The 19,849-nt window shown below is 45.8% G+C and overlaps 1 protein-coding gene across 5 annotated transcripts in view; it reads right to left on the bottom strand.

Moving 5' to 3' along the window:
• Positions 1 to 11,115, bottom strand: part of PLEKHM3 (pleckstrin homology domain containing M3) — a 120,916-nt gene extending 109,801 nt beyond the window's left edge. Inside the window, exons 1-4 of one of the 5 annotated variants that reach the window (XM_056350391.1) lie at positions 11,001 to 11,115; positions 9,919 to 10,179; positions 8,095 to 8,213; positions 5,616 to 5,797 (exon numbers count right to left, since the gene is read on the bottom strand). The gene's annotated coding sequence lies outside the window, so the exon portion shown is untranslated. Of the gene's footprint in view, positions 1 to 4,332; positions 4,488 to 4,896; positions 5,155 to 5,615; positions 5,798 to 8,094; positions 8,214 to 9,918; positions 10,180 to 11,000 lie in introns of those variants that run through there. The other 4 variants (XM_056350390.1, XM_056350389.1, XR_008823717.1 and 1 more) reach the window with 4 other exon arrangements.
• Positions 11,116 to 19,849: the final 8,734 nt, after the last annotated feature.

Here is a 19,849-nt window from a genome sequence, read left to right as displayed (position 1 = left end):
TAGTTAAGAAGTTGAGCTATATTTATCAGCTGGGCACACCTGAATGGGTAGAAGAAAGAATGAGGATGCACAGATGGCTGACTGTCACACACAAAGCCTTTTACCACTGCCTATGCACTTCTATACATCACTGATGCAGAACACTTGCAGAAGTAGTTGAAGAACTGGCAGTGGCAGCACAAGGCCCTTAAGGTATTGTGGAGTGCCCTCTTTCCAGCATCACCTTGCTGCAACTAGATGGCAGATGCTGCTTTATTTATTTACAGTACAGCAAGACCTACTCAGCAAACATTCTCCATCTTGTTCTAACCAGAAGCTTTTTCAAAGCATGATGGCATCTAGTTCTCTCCCCAGCCAGAAGCCCTCTCTCCCTTCATTGTACAGGAAGCACAGTATTACAGCTGCTGTGGTTGAAGCCTCAGCATACACTGTCCCCGGTCAGATCCATCATGCTGCATGCCATCCATATGTAACCAGTCCTGGTTCAAAACACACTCCTAGCAGTTATGAATTCCACACATACACTGGCCAGTTCTTTGAGCAGCAATTGAAAGCTACGCTCCTGCTTGCCTCTCATACTCAATTTGGAGAGGCAACTGATAACTAGGAATTTCATAAGGACAATTCCAGGGAGCAAGCATCAGCTGGCACACTGTCCCCGTACAAACTATCCCATTTTCTTGTATCCTGGCTGTATTTTGTTCCCTCAGCACAAGGCAAGCCCTCTCCCCAAGTGATTCCAAAACTCCAGGTGACCTACTGTTGTGTACACCAAGTGAGCAACACAGCACACAAGGTTGTCACATCCATCATTTAAATGTCTGGATGAAATTTACTGTGCCTTGAAAGAAGATAAAACTACAAGAAACATTTAATATGGAACAGGGAATCACCATTTCAAAAAGGCTGCCATGTGAGTCCATGGTTGGTTCAGCATGGCATGAATAATTATCTTTAGATCACATTGTTAAAGCCCCTCTTCAAAAGCCTCTTCCCCCCACACACAACTGAGAAATTAATTGCTTCAAATTTTCAGAAAATACTAGTTTTAAAGTGTCTCACATGAATACCTTCTGTTTAATGTTCCTGCACAAAACCACTGACAATATTCAGGAAAAGCTCACAAAAACTGAAGAAAGAAGCTTTCTCATCAGGAATGCTTGGCTATAGGGCCAGGTGCTAGAGAGGATAACTGAATGTAAGCATAACCATTTTCATGTTGTAAGCCCACCTGTTTGCTACAGTCTCATTGCCCTTAAGGATGAAATCAACCACCAACATTTATTAGTGAAGAAGAGCTCCCACATCCTGTCTGCTAGACCCAGGGAGAGGCAAAGAGCAGGAACAGCTGCAATTAACTTGGTACAATTAACCTGCAATCATAGTCAAACTAAAAGCCAGCAGTGACCTTTCACGCTACAGAAAACAAAACAACCAACTGAGAAAAGATGAAATGAAGAAAGAGGTGAAACCAGGGAGGTAGAAGAACACCATATTCTGTGAGGGGAAGCAGACCCTTAGCAAAGATACATGAGTCTCACTCTGTGAAGCACATGTTTCCCCCAGCTTCTGATCTGACCCAGTGCCTTTAACAAGGAGGCTCCCCAGGCATCCTCCCTATGTGGGCAACTAACACACCACAGCTAAAGAACACCTCATCCAGTGATGAGCACACAGTAATGAATAATAAACAGTGCTTATAGACTATGTTACCTTTAATTTTAACTGCACTTTGAAAACAGTAATTAAAATGTAAGAAACTCTAAGCTGGAAAGCACACAACAGCCTGCTGCGCCAGAACAAAGTGAGTCCAGAGGGTGAGGAGGACCCAGCAGAGGAAGATGGACCACAGAAAGCTTTTCTCTTCTGGAGACTGACTGCCACACAGCTCTCCCAAGATCTTTATCACTGACTCCTTTGCCTTGCAGCCATCTGACACACATCCCTCCTGGCTGAGGAGCACCACCGAGTAACCATGGGCTGTATCACTTCCCGTGGGTGAGTAACCATTTGAAAACTCAGTATCTGGACTGGGACTCGACCCTTGGCAAGGAAATGAACAGAAAGCAAAGCAGACTGACTGGAGGGGAGTTAGGTGATGGTGACACACTGTGCAGGCTGCAGGCCAGCCAAACCCGTCAGCATGTGGGCACCTTTGTACGTTATACGAGACGAAAATCTGGCTACCCCCTTGAGCGTGCTCCCTGTTGGCTGGCTGACCTTACAAGGCAGGGTATCAGGCAGAGGGGAACAGAGGCTCTCCTGAGGTCTAGCACCGTGCCTGTAGATCCTCTGGATGCAAACACTTCAAACCCACTTCAGGCAGTAAGTCCACATGGACAAACAGAATGAAGCGTTGCAGTGGTTTGGCCTGAGGCACGAACGCATTGTCTTAAACATACCTGTAGCCTCAAATAACAACACGAGTGAATTATCTCTATCCTTGGGTTCATTTGCTTTGTGTCTACAGATTTGTGTGAAGTTCTACAAGTTGCATTTTCCATGTTTCCCATGACTACAAGAACTCCTCCCCGCTCTGCAAGGCAGACACACAACACAAAACAGCCGGTTACCTCCCAAGTTCAACACAAGTAGTACAGAGACTGCCAGGTAACAGAGTATCCAAGACGGGTGATACAAACCTCCAGTACAAAAGGAAACACGACTGAACTGGACACTCAAGAAACAACAACCAACATGGCTCAGTCTAATATTTCTAATTGTATCTGTCATGATGTACCAGCTTGTCTCCTGCTAGGATGTGGGGGAACTTTGTATATGCCAGGTGAAATTTTTTTTTTTTTTCAAAAAATAAACATTTCTGGCTAATGCAAACTGAAATTTTGTAAGTATGTCCCTACTCCACACTTTCTAGAACTACACTGAAGGGAAAAGACAGACAGCCCCTAAAAACTTTAACCTTTTTTTTTTTTTTTTTTTTAGAAATAAAGAGATCAGAAATTAAAGTATTTTCAGTTTGTCCCTATGCATTCCGAACAGAAATAAAAGGCACATTTTGTTCTTGAGAATGTTGCTCCTCCAGGACCCATTTACAGAGACTGTTGAAAATCAGGCTGCTGAGCTTTCAGCTGTTGTGTGCAGCCACGTCCTGCTGCACCCTGAGGTGGCTGCATTTAAGAAATGAAGGACATACAGACCGGGGGCTGCCAGAAGTCAACATTTATCTCCTTATAACTAGGACTCAGAAGATACTTTTGGACCTTTCTAGATGAAGCACTAGCTAATATAAACAGCAATTTAATAATTGCCCCAGAGACCAGAAGGAGGGTAAGAAACACAGCATCTCCCACAAGAACATGTGAGACATTTCTTCCCTGACATCATGGTGTGGCCATAAGAAAATATACTCAACATCCAAATCTGCCCAGCACACAGCTATGAGTAGCCCTGATCTGTGACTGCAGCCAACTCATCTCTAACCGTGGTACTCAAAGAGCTCAGCTGGGACAGCACAAGCCTTTCTGCAGTGAGACCTGGGTTCCCCATAACTATTAGTGGTTGAACGCTGACATTGATGGAAATACAGTGTTTAACAACAAATTCATTTCAAACCTCAAACTAAGCCCTCCTCCTGTCTTTCAAACAGCCAGGACCACAGTGGTTTGGCGCATTAAATTAATTGGGGAAAGAGGGGCAGGGAAAGGAAAGGAAGCAGTGATCCAAATAATGCTGAAGTTCTACAAACTACCACAGCAACCCAAACCCTCAGGTCCTGGCAGCCCTGCCACAGCAGCTAACCCCACAGGCTGGTTGTAACCACATGTACCGCTAGAGTTGTGTGATTACTCAGCACAAATGCTATTTTCTAAACTGAACAATAACTTCATTACAGAAGAGGTTAGCAGAGGCTCAGCAGAAACCTCAAAACACCTGATGAAAAATGTTAATACATACTGTGACTTCACTCTGATAAAGTTCTGCAGGAATGATGTATCTAGCTACTGTAGACTACTAAGATCCTTTGTTCCACTACGTACTGCCCCATTTCATATTTTAGACTTCTGGAGGTTTTTTAATCCCAAATTTAATTCACTCATTTTGGATAAATCAGCCTTGAAAGTTGTGAGATGAAAACTACTGTTGCTTCAATCTATGAGCATTGGTCCTACTAAGATTCAGATGCTTTTATTCTAATATACTGTGCCTTTTTGTAGTCCCTTAGCGGGACTACACAGTGCCTACATTAGATTTGTCTGTACGTCTTTGCAGGATTGGGGCCGTAAGTGCATATTTGCAGAACAGAGAACAGCTCAGGCGCAAGTCATGATTCCTTACACAAACCTAATCTCGAGCTTCTTCCCCTTCCCTTACCTTGCAGTGCCGGCGACTCTAGCATCTCTGCTGATACTCCACCTAGCACACACGGCCCACATACAGATACTGTCCTGTCGGGCCTATCTGACTCCAGATGATCTAATTCCACTGGCTGGGTTTGGGTGCTTGCTTCTGTAAAAGCAGCGATTTCACTGCAATGTAAGAAGACCACGGCATTATGTCATGCTCGGAGCTATTACAGCAGAGAGGCATGCCTGCACGCTGTGCCTACACATGCTGGAGTTTGACTCTACCGGCGGGGAGCAGCCCCCATTCCCGCCGAGGTGGTGAGCGGCAGCGAACCAAAGCGCAGGGCCCTTCCCTGCGCACGGGAACGTGTCTTTCCAGACGGGCACATGACCACAGACGTGTCCGTGCTATAAATGCAAACAGGGCCAGGGCCGCGCCCGGGCCGCGCCGCAGCCCGCACACCCGCTCGGCGGGTGGGCAGCGCGGTGAGGGCTGCGGCCAGCCCGGCCCGGCGGCCCGCCCCGGGGGAGCCGGGGGACCTCGCAGACCCTGCAAGCCGCGCACCGACCCCAGCCCAAAGGGAGTATTTACCTGCCGCCCCGGGGCCGCGCTCTGCCGGTGCTCCCAGGAGGCCCGGCGCGGAGCGGAGCCGCGGGCACGGCACGGCACGGCGCGGCGCGGCCCCTCCTCGCTGCCGGGCGGCGGGGCCGCGTCCTGCCGCAAAGCCGTCCCGGCCGCCGCGGGAAACGGCTCCGCGGCACCAAGGTTCCTGCCGCCGCTGCCGCCCGCCGAGGCGGCAGCCCCGGCGCTGGGGGAGGCCCGGGCGGAGGTGGCCGGGCGGCGGTAGCGGCGGCCAGGGCCCCTCCGGCCTTGCGCCAGCTACTGACGGTGGGAGAGCAGCTCCGCGTCCCAGTGACCCACCAGCTGCTTACTTCCTCGTAAATAAATAAATAAATAAATAATCGCAAAATCTTCGGGTTTTCCTACACACACATAAGGGGTAAAATTGCACCTTTCCACGCATCTAAAGCAACCGAGATTCTCAGGGAGCTGACACCCGACTTAAGGAGAGGCAGAAAATGCAAAATCCTAAATGGATTTTTAACAATCCCAAGTGCAAACACGCTTAGCGAGACACAAAGGCTGCAGTGCAGGGAGCAGCGCAGCGTGTGAATTCAGATCCCCCCAGGGCAGCAAAACCATCTCCAGCCCAACCTGTCACCCAAAGAAAACAAAAAGTTACAAGACAATTACAAATGAGTTTTTTCATTGGTATGGATAGCATGGCACACCACCCAGCACGCCCTCACCTGAATTTTGATGTCAAGCACACAAAGCCAGGCTCCGCGCAGCACCACATGTGCATCACGACACGGGCGCCACGCTGCCTTCCACTGACCGCAACCCAGGGGAGCCAGCGGCGCTGCTCCAAGCAGCACGGCAAGGTCAGTGCTGAGATGTAACGGCATGAAAATGCGGCGCTGAACTGGGTCTGTAAAAAGGATTCACAACAAAAGGCATGTGTTAGGTTAGCTTCCATCTGTAGTTTTTCTTCTCATATTCACACACCGACCACTTAGCATATACTGTGAAATGCGACTGGCACGACCGACAAAGTTGTGTTCGTATGGGTTACCTCATTTCAGTGACAGTAGGGATGAATCGGAGCCTTTGGCACAAAAAAAATAACAGTTTATCTGACTGAAAATTATGTAATCTTGGCCTTTACAAATTATATATTACTGGAGCACCATACATTTCAAGCACTCCTCCTAAAGATGAACGGCTTCTTCACTGGGTAAGAGTCAAAGATTGATGTTTTTATTCTAATTCAACAGTACACAAGTACACACTGCAATCACTCAAGGGACAGGGACAAGGCAGTATCATCACTTGCCATGTTATTTATTGTCATCCTGCCTTTTCTCAAATGCTACTGAGACATTTATCTCTTGGGCTCCTCAGAGGGGAAGAGGCTCTTTAGGACTCCTGGGTCTGACGATGCTTCAGAACTTTGCCTCTCTGCCAACTATGAATTACGAGTTCCCCTTCCAGGCCCAAGACACTCATGCGGGAGGCACCGGGCACACCAGTCTATCCCCTGTGGGAACAGGAATGTCAGGGAAGGAGAGCAGGTAGGCAGTGTGCACCGCGCTCAAAGAGAAGTATAAAAATCCCTCCCTTTCCTGGTTCTTATTTCACTGCTGTGTTGAAGAGAAATTCCCTGTGTTTAATGTTACGCTCATACTTTGATAATTTTCTGGGAAGTGGCTCATATATAATTTTCCACCTGTAGTGGAAAAGTGATTTCAGGCTGCAGGAGGGCATAGATGTCATTTCATTTTAGGGGACAGAAGAGAAGAGCCTTGTTCAAGAACGCTCACCCTTCTGCTCAAAAACAGCCTCCCAGAGACACTTGGCAGCCGTAAGTCTGAAAGGACAGTAACCATGTGCCATGAACCCAAAACAATCCCAGTTGTCTTAGCAGCCAAGTCCAGTCCCAGGCATTCAGTGCAGTCAGGCACGATTCCTGCACCCTTCTCTTTCCTACAGACTCACCGTGCTCCATGGGGTTACTTGAGACCTCATTTGCCAAACACATCCAAGTATTACAACAGTTTGCATTGTGCAATTCCCAGCACTTAGCTGTGCAAGAGAGAGGAAAGGCACCTCCTGCCAGCGCTCCATGTCCTGCCAGATGCTTCCCTGGGGCCACCAAGCACCAAGGGGCCCCCTGCATCCTCACAGCATTGCCTTGTGCACTGTGGAGGTCTGCAGGAAACACCGTGTTCCCCCAGGAAAGAGGGGGAACACATAGTGAAAGAGGCTGATGATGGTCTCTTAATTTTGTCCTTCCCAGCCCTCTAAAGAGCACTTTTCCCAGCTCTAGATATTCCTCACTCTGTTCTTACCTGCTGGAAACCATTTGCAAAAGTACTGGGATGGGTAACACTTTCCATTTCATAGGCAAAATGCAATTAATGCGCATCTTTCTTATGCTTGGCTGCTAGGGAACAGTTTGCATTCAAGTTTCTAATTTTCTATTCTGTCTGAGAAGCACTTAATGAACAACTGTTACCATTTACTGACAGAAGGAAGAGATTCCATCCCCCTTTCTAAATCACATTTTTGTACCTGTGATTCATCACATATCCCTCTACCATAGCTTAAAACAACTCAATATGAGAACAGGTGACTTGACATTTTCTTCCTCTAGTTTGGTAGAGACTTCTCTTCCTGCCGCCTGTGTGCCAGTGGAAAAGAACAAATGACCAACATCATCCTTCAAAGCTGCAGGATAACACACTCTAATTCTGAAGAAATCTGAACTTTGGAAATTTTTATTACTGTATCTATCTAAGAATACAAGTTCCAGATTTTGCAATTTTCATTCTTTAAGCATATCACCATCCTCCAACATGAAATCACAAGCTGTTTCAAGCATGATATAGTGATTAAAGATATGATGGTGGCTATTCAACAGAACTTTCCGCACAGCTTGACTTCCAGCTTTGTCCCCCTTGCTTGTCAACCATCAACATATGGCCCAAAACTGAACAGAGTGCATAGAGCCATCTGGTGGTTAACTATACCATTAAACAAATTGAACCCTATATGTCCACATGACGAAGACATAAAGGAAGTCATCTTCCTTCTACTTGGAATGTCTCAAATGTCAGCTTTTTCTTAGCTTTTTGAACATGGTTCTGGAAGTCTAGAGAGTTAACACTGAAAGAGGGAGAAAATGGTTCTATCTGTTAACACTAGAAACCTAATTTAGCTGCTTACCTTGTGGGAGAGTTTGCAGGGCCGAGTGCACTCCTTTAGATCTGAACATCTCCCATGAGTCCTGCCGAATCATCTTTCAAAGACCAGATCATTGTACCACGTATTCCTGAGTTTGGCTCCTGTTGACAAGAATTCAAACATCTTTCTCAAAATAGGAAACTCTCAAGAACCCTCTGGGCACATTCTTTGCTGGAAGGAGCAATGCTCATTTATTGTGGCCATTGACAGACTTGCCAGTTCTCACCAGCTGAGCATTAGACCCACTGTTTTTCCCGGCTGCCTCTGAAGAAGGGGCCTTTTTTCACACGTTTTAATTACTGACTCCCTACATAGAAGCTATTACCTCACAGAAAGGCCGTTAGCTGGCATGTTCAGCACAAGATGAAGCCTTTCCGATAATTGTTCCTTGAGTTCATGTTTGTGAAAATAAGTATCATCAGATGATTAAATTAAACACTGCAGCCAGCCCGGCTATACACTATTTTCACTTATCATGCAGAAGGGGAGATCAAAGAGAAAGGCTCAGGTAGAGTTATTCCAACTCCTCCAAGTTTGGCTGATAGCTACCTATTAAACACACTAATTAGCTTCCTGCTTGGGGTGTGCAGTACAAAATTAACCCTCCCGAAATTGGGCAGTATAGCCATTTCCATGCTCTGTAATCAACTGGATGCAGAGGGATGCCTGTCACCTCATTTTCTCTGTAAAGAAGCAGCACAGCTGGATTCTGTTTTTGGAGCCCCTTGGGCCTCCATCCCCTTTTGGTGTCTTGTGTGGGTGTGAGGGGAGAGCCGTGCCAGGGAACATGGGGAAAGGCTGGGGCACTCCTCTTTTTCAGTCCTGAGGGGTTTCTGCCTCCCAGCTCTTCCCTTCTTCCCCTTTGGTGAGCAGATGTGCCGTCTCTGTGCTCCTGCATCGAGCCGCAACACGGCTCCCGCAAGCCCCCTGGCTCAGGCGTTACTTAAACAGGGATTGTTTTTGAGATGGAGTTCCACCCAGTACTTCCCTGCTTTGCTTCCTTGGGCCGTGGAGGGCAAGAGAGGCGAGCGAAAGCAGTGGGCAGCGTAGCCCAGTTCCCACTGCCAGCCCGCAGTCCTCCCCGTGAGCACACACACACTCACACAACCACAAAGCTCTGCTATTCTTCTGCTAATGGGATTGGCACCGCTTAAAGCAGTCTGCGAGGGTATTGTCTGCAACCACAGCAAGAGAAACATTATTCAAAGGCCATTCAGGCCCCAAAAGAAGCGGCAGAGCAGAGTAATTATCGCAGACTCTCCATTAACGAGGGCATCTTTGCTCTTTGTCTGTGTTGGTTTAATAAGGGCCACTAATGGGGCCGGGGGAGGGGCACACTAATGCTTCTAAACAAACCTCCTTCCCTTCCCCACCCCCGCACTGTGAGGAGAGCTGCCTTTATGGGCACTGACAGCCGAGCTGGGAGTTACCATATTGCAGAGTGACCTTCGGGAAAACTTGGTGCGAACCCAGCCGCTTTCAGCCCCATCCCCACCGGGCCGCTGGGAGCATCGTTTGGGTCGCTGTTCTCTTTCAAGCCTTTCCATATTTCCCGGTGCTTGCCAGGCACCCCCTGCCCGACCTCTCTCATGTCATCTTGTGACCCTTCATGGCTGGACACAACGGCACTGAGTGGCAGTAATGAGGGACGACAGTGCAGATTAAGTTCTCGCAGCAAAACCTGGGGCTGCTGTCCGTTATCCAGCAGCTGTGATTGGGAGATGCTGCTGGGAAGGCAGGACGGGAGCAGCCTCCCCTCCCCACACCGCTGAAGGAGGCAGGCTGGGATCTAGCATGGGGCCATACCTCCTACCTTCTGGCTGTGGGTGCTTTTCTGGTGATGGAGAGATGGCGTGACACAAAAGCCAGCATGAACCTCCATCCTGAGATCCTTCAAAGCCGCTGTCAGGACCATTTTAGAATCCTTCTGAGGGGCTCCTAGACTGTCCCCACCTTCAAACACCAGTTGTACGGGGCCAACTTCTGAGGCAGTTTGCAATAGTACAGGGTCAGATGCACGCTGGTCACTTAAACAGTGAAATGTAGACAAGATGTCTCAAGAGGTCTCTGCAAAAGCCAGCATTCAAACAGTGAACTGTAACGATGCATGCCTATATGAATAATATAGCCTTTTTCAACTACAGAGTACAAGGTGGTGTGGGTACAAGGCCGAGAACTGCTCGACTCATTTCTAGCCAATGAGGAAACTGAAGAACAAGAAAAGGAAATTATTTCCTCGAGTTTGTGCAGATCTTTTACTGAAGCCAATCCCTGGACATTGTGCTATTCTACCTAACCTTCAAATGAAGCACCCCAATGGATGGTTGTATGGTACAGCCAGACCACGGACTGCAGAGACAAAGCAGCACCTGTGTGCCTGTGTACCTGTGCACGTGCATGTCACCAGTTTCAGAAACTGCACTAGTAGCCACCCAATGTCAGTGCTGCCTCTTTTGTTATAAGAAATGGCTTTATTCAGCTGAAGTATGGAATGACAAACTTCTCTGTACAGGCACCCACCCAACCCTCTCTACTTAAGCAAATATCCTGGTGCTAAAGTTTTATCCCAAACAGAGGAAGAAAGATTATGTGGGAACTCCTCACTGCTTAAACCACAAGACTCTGGTTTGAAGAAACAGACTCCTCACAGGATTTCACACTTCTTTCCTGAGGGCTTGGTAGCTTTGAAATTTTCATGATTTTGGCCTTTTCCTTTCAACATTTCACCAGTAACTACATCTCTTGTAACAAAAGAAACTTTTCATAAGTGCTCCTCTGACTCATCTCTATAGGATCAAAACATCTCAGAACAACCTTGCAAGTCAAAGAGAGAGCAATCACCCTTTACACACAGAATGCTGAGGCACAGGGAAATTAAATAACAATACCTGAGGCCATTCTTGCCACGGCAGAATGTGGATACAGTTCTTTCTCCAGATTCAGTCTTGCTGCAGTGTTCTGAGATCAGTGGTATCCCTTCTCCCTCTTTTGAACTGTCTGGAGGACCACACTCCTGAAACAGAAAATAAGTCCTAGCATTTCATTCTTCATGTTAATCACAGTTTCTGTTCATATTCTCTTTTTCTTTTTAGAAGAATAATCATTAAACATATACAAAGGAACTGCTTTTGCCTATGGATTTTGCAATCTAAATGAGGGAGTTAATACACTGATAAATAAAGCAATGGGTTACCAGGAGCACACGGCCCAGCCTCTGACTGGCTTTGCTTTGTAAGTGTCTAAATGTCATCCTTCTTTGCCACTAGCAGTTTATTGTAAATGAAGGTGATAGTTGAACAAAAAATAATAGCGACTCAGAAGGGAGAATTGAGATCTTGTTGATATCCAAAGCAAGGGGAAATGGAGAGGTAAAAAGAAAAAATAAAAAAAAGTTGGGTTATGGCTTAGAAGATAAAGGTACCACAGAAAAAGCAATTGTAGCATGGGAAAGGAAGAATGGTCAAGGCAGACAAAGAGATTTATCACAAGGAAGGGGAGTTTTGAGAAACCCCCTCATGAAGGCAAACTCAGTGATCAGCTTGTGCATGGCAGGCTGAAATGACTTGGTCCTGTGGTAGAAGGGAGGAGAGCTCGTAGCAGTGACAGAGATAGGATGGGCAATGAGAGGCTGCTGGGTCTATTTCTTGGAACTTCACCCAGAATAGTACAGTTGAAGGTGAGGCATCTAGTACGAAAGAGATGGGAACACAGCAAGCAAGGTCTTGGAGCAAAAGCTTCAGTCTGACAGCCATGGCCTTGTCAGCAAGTGTTTGTCCAGTGTATTCTCCTTCAGGTATAGCTCCTGCAGGGAGCAGCAAATGACTACATTGGACCTCGTCAAGTCAGTTTTATTTAGATTTGCTCTTTAATACCTATAGTTTAGCACCAGGATATTTTCTCCCTAGTTTTCCCTTCTTTTTTCTGTATTAATTCTACTAGCATTTGAGGTTAACAGACAATGACTAAGTGGATTCCTCACAGGTTGTTCACTCTGCTGCTGTTATCCTGTCACACTTTAATTAAACTATCTAACCAAAATCTGATATGAATCCTACTAAAACAATGAATAGGTGTGCATTAGCTGTGCAGTTTTGGATTGTGCCCTGAATTGTGTTTGAGCTCATTAATGTAGATTTGAGCTGTTTTTTCAATTGCATCTGTGCCTTGAAACCCAGGGGAAAACAAATAGAAGTAAGGACAAATAAAAGATGCCTTTCCAGAAAATCATTTGTGTATGTTTGTAAACTACTGCAAGCAGAAGACACACTGAAATATGGAACAGGAAGCAGCTATTAATCTCTGCAAACACATCCCGGTTTACTTCAATGTCACTTCCCTGCTTTGTCTTCATATCCTTTCAGCTCTTCTTTCTCTACAAAACAGGTCTCGCTTTGCCAGCTTAGCAAAAACCTTTCCCTCTAATGCCCTCAGCTGGCACTTGCTGCACCTGCCCTCTGCTCTTCATTCCTCCTGGCCAACAAGAGCCGTACAGGGGAGAAGTACTCACCTGCTTAACAGACAAGTAGGCTAAAGCCCCATGAAAACAGGAGGGACAGCAGCAATTGTGTGACATTTTTGCCTGTCCATGCAGCCCCATTTGGAAATGTTTAAAGGCATTTAAATGTTTAAAGGCAAAGGGTGGTGACTTTCTGCCTTTACTCCTCAGACATGCCCTGGGATTCGTTTGTGAGTTTAGGCAAGCTGTTTCTGTCCCCACATCTCCATCTCCCTGTTTGCAATGGGAGATGTTGCTATGAGGATGCATTTGAGAACACTTAAACTCTACACTGATGGGGACTGAGACATGAACTCATATCCTGACCAGTCTGATGTGGCTTCTGTATCCAAACAATCCAAAGACTGGGATCACCAGGGCACAGTGTTCAGCCTCCCAAGGGTATGGGGGTATAAGCAGCCTTAAGGGATGCAGCTGAGTGTTCAGTACTGTCATTTCCTGACATGTCTTTGCTCTGCTCTACTTGCCTATGAACTCCCCGTTTTGCCTTTGCTCCAGGCCCATCTTTCTCCATGTCCTGTCCCCCTCCGGTTTCTTGGCCTTTTGTGGCCTGCTTTGGTGCAGTCCACGGTTTCTCCAGCTTCCCAGTCAGAGGCATTGACCTGATTCTGGCCTCAGGAGATTGCTCACTCTCCCTGTGAAGCCTTTAATACAGCAGACAAGAGGAATATCTGTACTATGAGAGGCAGCTCAGCACAGAGATCCTCTAGCCAGAGCAAATCCTGCCAGCTTTGGACTGTAATACGGACGCCTCAGTGCTGTGCAGCACTTACCTACTTCTGGCACCATGCTAACAGCCATCCTGCACCCACAGCCTAGGTCAGTCCTTCTGCAGAGCAGCACAACTGTGCAGAGCCAATTCAGGGATTTCTCAACAGGCACTGCTTGCATACAATATAGATATAGCCTATGTGAGCCTCTTGCTGGGCAACTAATACTGTAGGAACACAATACTGAAGCTGGAGAGATCAGTGAACAGATGTTATACAGCAATGACTTCCAGCCCCAACTCCCCTGGAAAGGTTTGGACAGAGACACCCGAAACTGATCTCTTCTAGAAGTCTGAGATGCCAGAGCTTTCACAAATGTGATCTGCTGATTTTACTTTAAAAAAATGTCTCTAACAACTGGCTATTGCTAGTTGTTGTTGCTAGAAACTTGGTCATGTTTTCCCCTCAGAAGTTACAGCCAGACCTTCAGTGTCTGCCTCTGTGCTCCTCTACAGCAACTCTTCATCTTAATGCTAATTTAATTAGCAAAGGGGGAAAAGAAGCAAGATTTTGTTGCTGCTGCATTCCTGAGGTCTCTGGCTGATGCTGTAGCCATTCAGGTGCAGCTGCAGTCAGATATGTTAGAGCAGCTTTAACGCTCTTTTTCTCTGTGGTATGAGGAATAAGGGCATAAATGTAACCCACAGGTATACTTTCCCCATAGCTCACAATTCCTATACAAATCCTGTCCTAAAAGCTAAAATCCTCTTTACTCCATAAAGCCATCGTTGTACTCGTGTTCACAGTACATCCAAGAACATAATCAACCATTTTGTAAATCCTGAATAGCATGTGCTATAATAGTCTCAGCCTTTTTCATTTCAACTTCTATTGTTAAGAGCATAAATAAAAAGAAGGGGAAAAGAAGGCTGACAGAATTTACAAGGGATCTAGCAAAATAAAAATGATGCCTTTGATGTTCATGGAGATGAACCGCTTAAGTGATCAAGGAACATGACTGCCTTGTCCAGAGGATTCTCTACAGTGTCACCTATAAGAGCAAGCAATGGCATCTTTTGGTACTTAACACATCCCTTATGAGCAAAGCCTAAGGAATCTAGCTTTATGCAACTGTGTTACAAGATACCAAGGAGAAAAACTTCAGCCCTCTGCACACATGTATGTCCCAGTATCTTCTATTCCACAAACTAGACTGAGCTATTAATCCTAGTAATCATCAGCACTTAACGTCAGGGAAACTGTAGTCCAGATATCTATGAAGTCAACATGCTGTAATACCTTCCCATCTTCAGCCCTTTGCAAGAGCCCCCTTGTATGGCTTCCTGAACAGCGTCTATTCCAGCAGGAGAGCATGTTTCTGGCTGTAATATTCCACTGAAATCTCCCTACTGTGACTTGCATTTGAGTGATTGTTCTGTGTCATATCTAATATCCACCTGTCCCTATGGCCCTTCCTATCTGGTATATTGTACTTTCCCCACCATGGCTATTATGGCGAAGAGCAGGCTAAAAGCTCCCAGTTACATTAATGCTGGCCTGACAGCACCTGAAAGCCCCCCCAGAAGAATACTGTTCCCTCCTCGCTGATGTGCAAGTAAAGAAAGAAATCATGACACTGAACACTTCTCACCCCGAAACTGGAAAGGGTCAAAGAAACCTCACACTTTTCATGCAGTGGTATCACACTTGTTTATCTTGCATTAAACACTTCATATTTAGAATACACTAAGTGAGAAGAAAACCAGTTCAGCTGTACGTGCAGGAGGTGGCTATCAAGAGCCTGTGTTTGCACAAGCCACCAGCACCCCTTGCTGGAGTGTGTGCCTGTGCATCACTACCCTCTCCCGGGCAGATCTGCCCCTAAACAAACACGGAGCCCTGGTTGCCAAAACTCAGCAGAACAGTTAATTTTGCTTTGCCTCAGACATTGAAGTAATATAATCGTCCACTTACTGTTGCCCTCATGCTTTCAGTAACCTCACTGAGCAACACAGCGACACCTGAGCTACTTCTAAAGGAGTAAGAATTTTTTGAAATATCATTAAACAGGATACAGGTAGCTCATTAGGATTAGAAGTCCACATGTCAAGAACTCTGAGTAATCAAATGGATGTAATGTAAATTAAATTTGCTCTGATTATGCAAAGTTACCTTAACTAAGATATTTAAGCTAGCCTATTTCAAGTGTGGCTGCATTTCAGCCTCCAAAGATTGCAGCTTCTGCTGGCTAATTTCAACCACCTTGTTACAGTGACAGATCATGAGTGCAGAAAACCAAGGAGGTGGCAAAAGAGTCAACCAACATGTTTCAGGATGTCACCTTGTGCTTTCAAGTTTCCTCCTGGGTGCTTTCAAAAATTCCCCTTGAAATACTCCTTTGTGCATATCTATGTATCTCTATATCTACATCTGCAGTGTGTTTGCTTACATCTGTTTGCATGTGCAGGCACTCTCTTCTCTGATCATCCAATCCCTGCACACAGCAATACCATCATGCTGCTTACTCTCTACACTTCCTTCTCGAAGTAGGACTCTTCCATGGTACAAATCCTGTCAGCTTCCTTTCCCAATCTTCTGTTCTGGCTAATGCTTTCTGCAGACACCTGGTGAGCTGTTCCTCACCTCTGGCCAGCAAGACAACAACCTTCTTTACAGCCTGCTGCTGGCTGTTCATCTTATTGAGGTGCTTCTGGGATGCCTTAGGCCCACCAGGTTGCCACAGCCTTCACTGTCTCAGAGAAGACCTTAAGTCCAAGGTGTATTTGCCTTTCATCCTCTCAAACCCACTGAACAGTTGTTTGCTGAATGGTATCTCATGGGAATGTGCTTGAAACGCCTGCTGTCAGCTCCCCCTACTCTGAGACAGCGGGCACTCACAGCTCAGCCCCGTGGCCTCTCTCCAGCTCCATGACTGCTGCTGGCTGAGCCACAGCTGGGGAGAGGGCACAACACAGAGCAGCCCAAGATACACATCTCTTAGCCTTGCCCACCCAGCAGCCTCTCCCAACTGAAGCCTTGCTAGGGTGGGCGAGAAGGTATTGTGACAGGTCTGCATTTGTGCCTCAAAGAACTGGCTGAGCACAGAAATGCAGCACATCGGGACTTCTCAAGAAGACACTGCAGCGCTTCCCTGCCTAGGCACAAGACTGATGCTGGACTGAAGCCACTATGGCAGGTACAGTCTAAAAGCTGCACTGCCATGAGTGCTCTCTGTGTTAGTCTGCCAGGTACTAACAGGGGTATGAGGGGGCTTATTTCCTCAGAGGAAGCTGTGAAGATAAATCCAGCCATGACAGAGAGGTGCTCGGATACAGAAGAAATTGCAGCTACAGCATTTCATTATCTGAGTGTCTCTGAAAGCCATGTGTAATTTCCTAAGCAGATAAACTCAGTCCTTCTACTTTTGCCAGTGATGGAAAAAGGTGCATTATTGTCATCAGCGCCACTTTACTTCCCATCTGTTTCCTCAAGAATTGCCCAAGATACCGTGTTTCACTGACTGCTCAAGCCGTGAGCTCCCTCTAGCATCAAAAAGGATTAATGCAGTTGGTACCTTTGCCATCCTGAAGGAACAGAAAGCAAATGTATCAGTAAGATGAGGGAATTCTACACCTTTTCTTAATTTTTGACAAAAAAAAAAGAAAAAAAAAGGTCCTTGAAGTTAGTTGTGTGCACACAGTTAAGCACTGGCACCCTAAGAATTACGAAGGGAAAAGGCAGGATCTTATTTTACATCCTTACCCATGAAACGCAGGTACAAATTGCAGAAGTCCACCCTCATCATCAGCTTTCACAGGAGAACAGTGTAAGCTGTCAAGATGGTAATTCTGGCTGTAAAGATTTCTATGGAGGGAGACCACAGCACTCATTGCAAAAAAAGAGCTCTGTCACCAAGGAGATAAAAAGAGGAGAACAGAAAACAATGAACTTAGATAATAGTGCGGTGAAATAATCCTTTAGAGTATCTCAGGCCACAGTATTAAGGCTGGATTTTTAAAACACTTTTTCTTTACTCATTACTTACATTTTGTAGTATTTGGGAGCAAAACAGAGGATTCTTTTGGCTGTGCAAGAGCTCCCCTTCCTCAAGACTACCTAAACGGTGTCCCTCGAGTGAATTATGTGAGTGGGAAAGGGGTCCCCCTGCTAGTGTTTAGATCTTACATCTAGAGTGTGTTGGCAAGTCTCCTTTCCCAGACTGAGGGAAAGAAGAAGAGGTGCAGCCGACACCTTTTTCATGGCATTTGGGAATGGTTTTAGAAGTGGGAGGTGACAAGCACAAATGTGTTAAAGCCTGTATGCTCTACTGACTACAGTATTTGTGCTGTGCCAAGGTCCCAGGCAGCCTCACTCTGTAGCTGAGTAATTCTCTCAAAACACAGAGGGAGCAAAGAGTGTCAAACAGAATGAGGCAAAACTCCTGACAAGAGAGGGGCAAGGTCAAATGGATCTGCAGCTATACATAGGTGCTGACCAAAACTGCAAGCCAAAATAATATGTAGAAGCAACACCAATCTTTACAATAGTGCTCACTAGTCAAGGGAGACAGTTCCTGCTCCCCTGTTCAGGAAAAAGCCATAATCTGTAGTCCAGGCAGGCATTGCAGGTTTCAGCTGTCTGTGACACTTCCCAAGGACTCCTCTACACTCATGTCTGGTGTCCTGTCTTTGATATCAAAGCCTTGTCCTTGACATACATCACATGTCCATCAGTGAAAGAGGATTCCTTCATACTACCATTGTTCCACAAAGATCAAGCACCTCTTAAACTCACTACAAAGTTTCAGTTTTGAAGAGGCTGTTAGTGCAAGAAAAACATGTCTCTACTAAACCCAAACTGGCGCAGTCTTGCTGGGAGGGTCACAGACTTCATTCCATGCTGCAAGTTGCAGAATAAGTAGCACTGCAAGTACCGGAATCTCTGATTCTCCTTTCATGTAGTCTGAGATGCTTTATCTTCATGGACTCGTGTTGTGATCAGAGTCCCAATGACCCACATACAAGGAAAATCTCTTGTGCCTATTCTTAGGAAAAGAACAGAATGGTGCTGAGCAGAGAGATTGGAAGTGGAGCAAGTGTCCTCCTGCTTCCCCCTCCCTTTTGCCAAGGCAGGGAAAAAGACAGAAAGGGTGAAGTGCAGGGAAACCAGCTGATGCGGAGACGCAGGTCAGGTCAGGCCAGGCACAAGTCCAGCAGTGCAGATGCTCCAGAAGAAGTGGTGCCCAGTAATGTTGGTATTTCTTAATGCTCATCTACATTTAGAACTTTGGTGCTGTCTCTCCTTCATTGATTGCTACTTTTTGTGATGTCTTAGATGCACCACCTCATCTCTTGTCTATGACTGCATGGGCCACCCCATTGCAATCCCTCTCGACCTGTTTGCAGAACAAAGCAATGCCTAAATACTAGCTGATACAAGCTGAAAACGTCTTTTTGATGTTGGCTGGAAAAAACAGCAGTCAATGATTCACAAACCATTCAGACTCTTTCCTATGGTCTGACTTCACATTCACTGTAGTAAGACTATCATTGACCACAGCTGTTACTAATTTTATCAACATTTCTTAAAATCAAATATTTAATCAGAACAAAACATCTAATTCTTCTATAATGCATGTCAGACTTGAAACAGACTGAATTCTATATTCTCTACTCAAAGATTAAAAAAAACCCCAAATTGCCGAGTACGTGACTAATTTATAATGTAGATTTGAATGACCAACTGCTTGGCACAGAAGCAGGAATACAAGTTAACAGCCATGCTGTTTAAAATTCTTTCAACAGACAAACAAGTTAGCTAACATTTCAGGAAATATGTATTTTTAAATGACTGCCTTTGTAAAACAGCTGTACATACTATCAACAGTTTCTAAGGTTCTTGTCTCATCAAGCTGTCACATGAACGCAAGCTATTTGCTTTTTACAGGATGACTGAAAATGGCTTTGTGCCAACAGTTGTTTATAGGAAGTTATTATCAACAAATGACTGAGCCTGATATAAAAATATATACATGATTATATGTGTATGCATTGTGTGAGGCTACACATACACACACAAATGTCCTTTTTTTGCAGCCTCCAGAAGTATAGCTACTTCCTAAATTTGCTGTCTCTTGATGCGGACAGAGCAACCTGCTGCACGAAGAACCAGCAACATTTAGAACTGTTACTGATGTTGTCTGAGCAGAGAGCACTGATCCAACACCCACCTCCTTTCATAACCTGTTGGACTAAGCGGTCATTGCCCCCGCAAGCCAAGAACCAGAGAATGGACAGTCTGGGATAAAACATACCTTCTCAAACAGCCTGAAGGAGGACTGGGAAAGTACGTTCTCACTCCAAGTGCTACAGGAATAGCTGAATGACCTAGAGGAGTTCAACTAGCTGCCATCACCAAGCTCTCACCTCTGTTTTCGGTTGCAGTGCTGCTCACTAATTTCTCCTAGAAATCTTTTGATCTAATATAGGAACAACCAGAACAAAAACAGGGC

Source organism: Falco biarmicus, chromosome 8, assembly GCF_023638135.1.
Source record: "Falco biarmicus isolate bFalBia1 chromosome 8, bFalBia1.pri, whole genome shotgun sequence".
Taxonomy (NCBI): Eukaryota; Metazoa; Chordata; class Aves; order Falconiformes; family Falconidae; genus Falco; species Falco biarmicus.
This window is presented reverse-complemented; position numbering and strand designations above follow the sequence as displayed.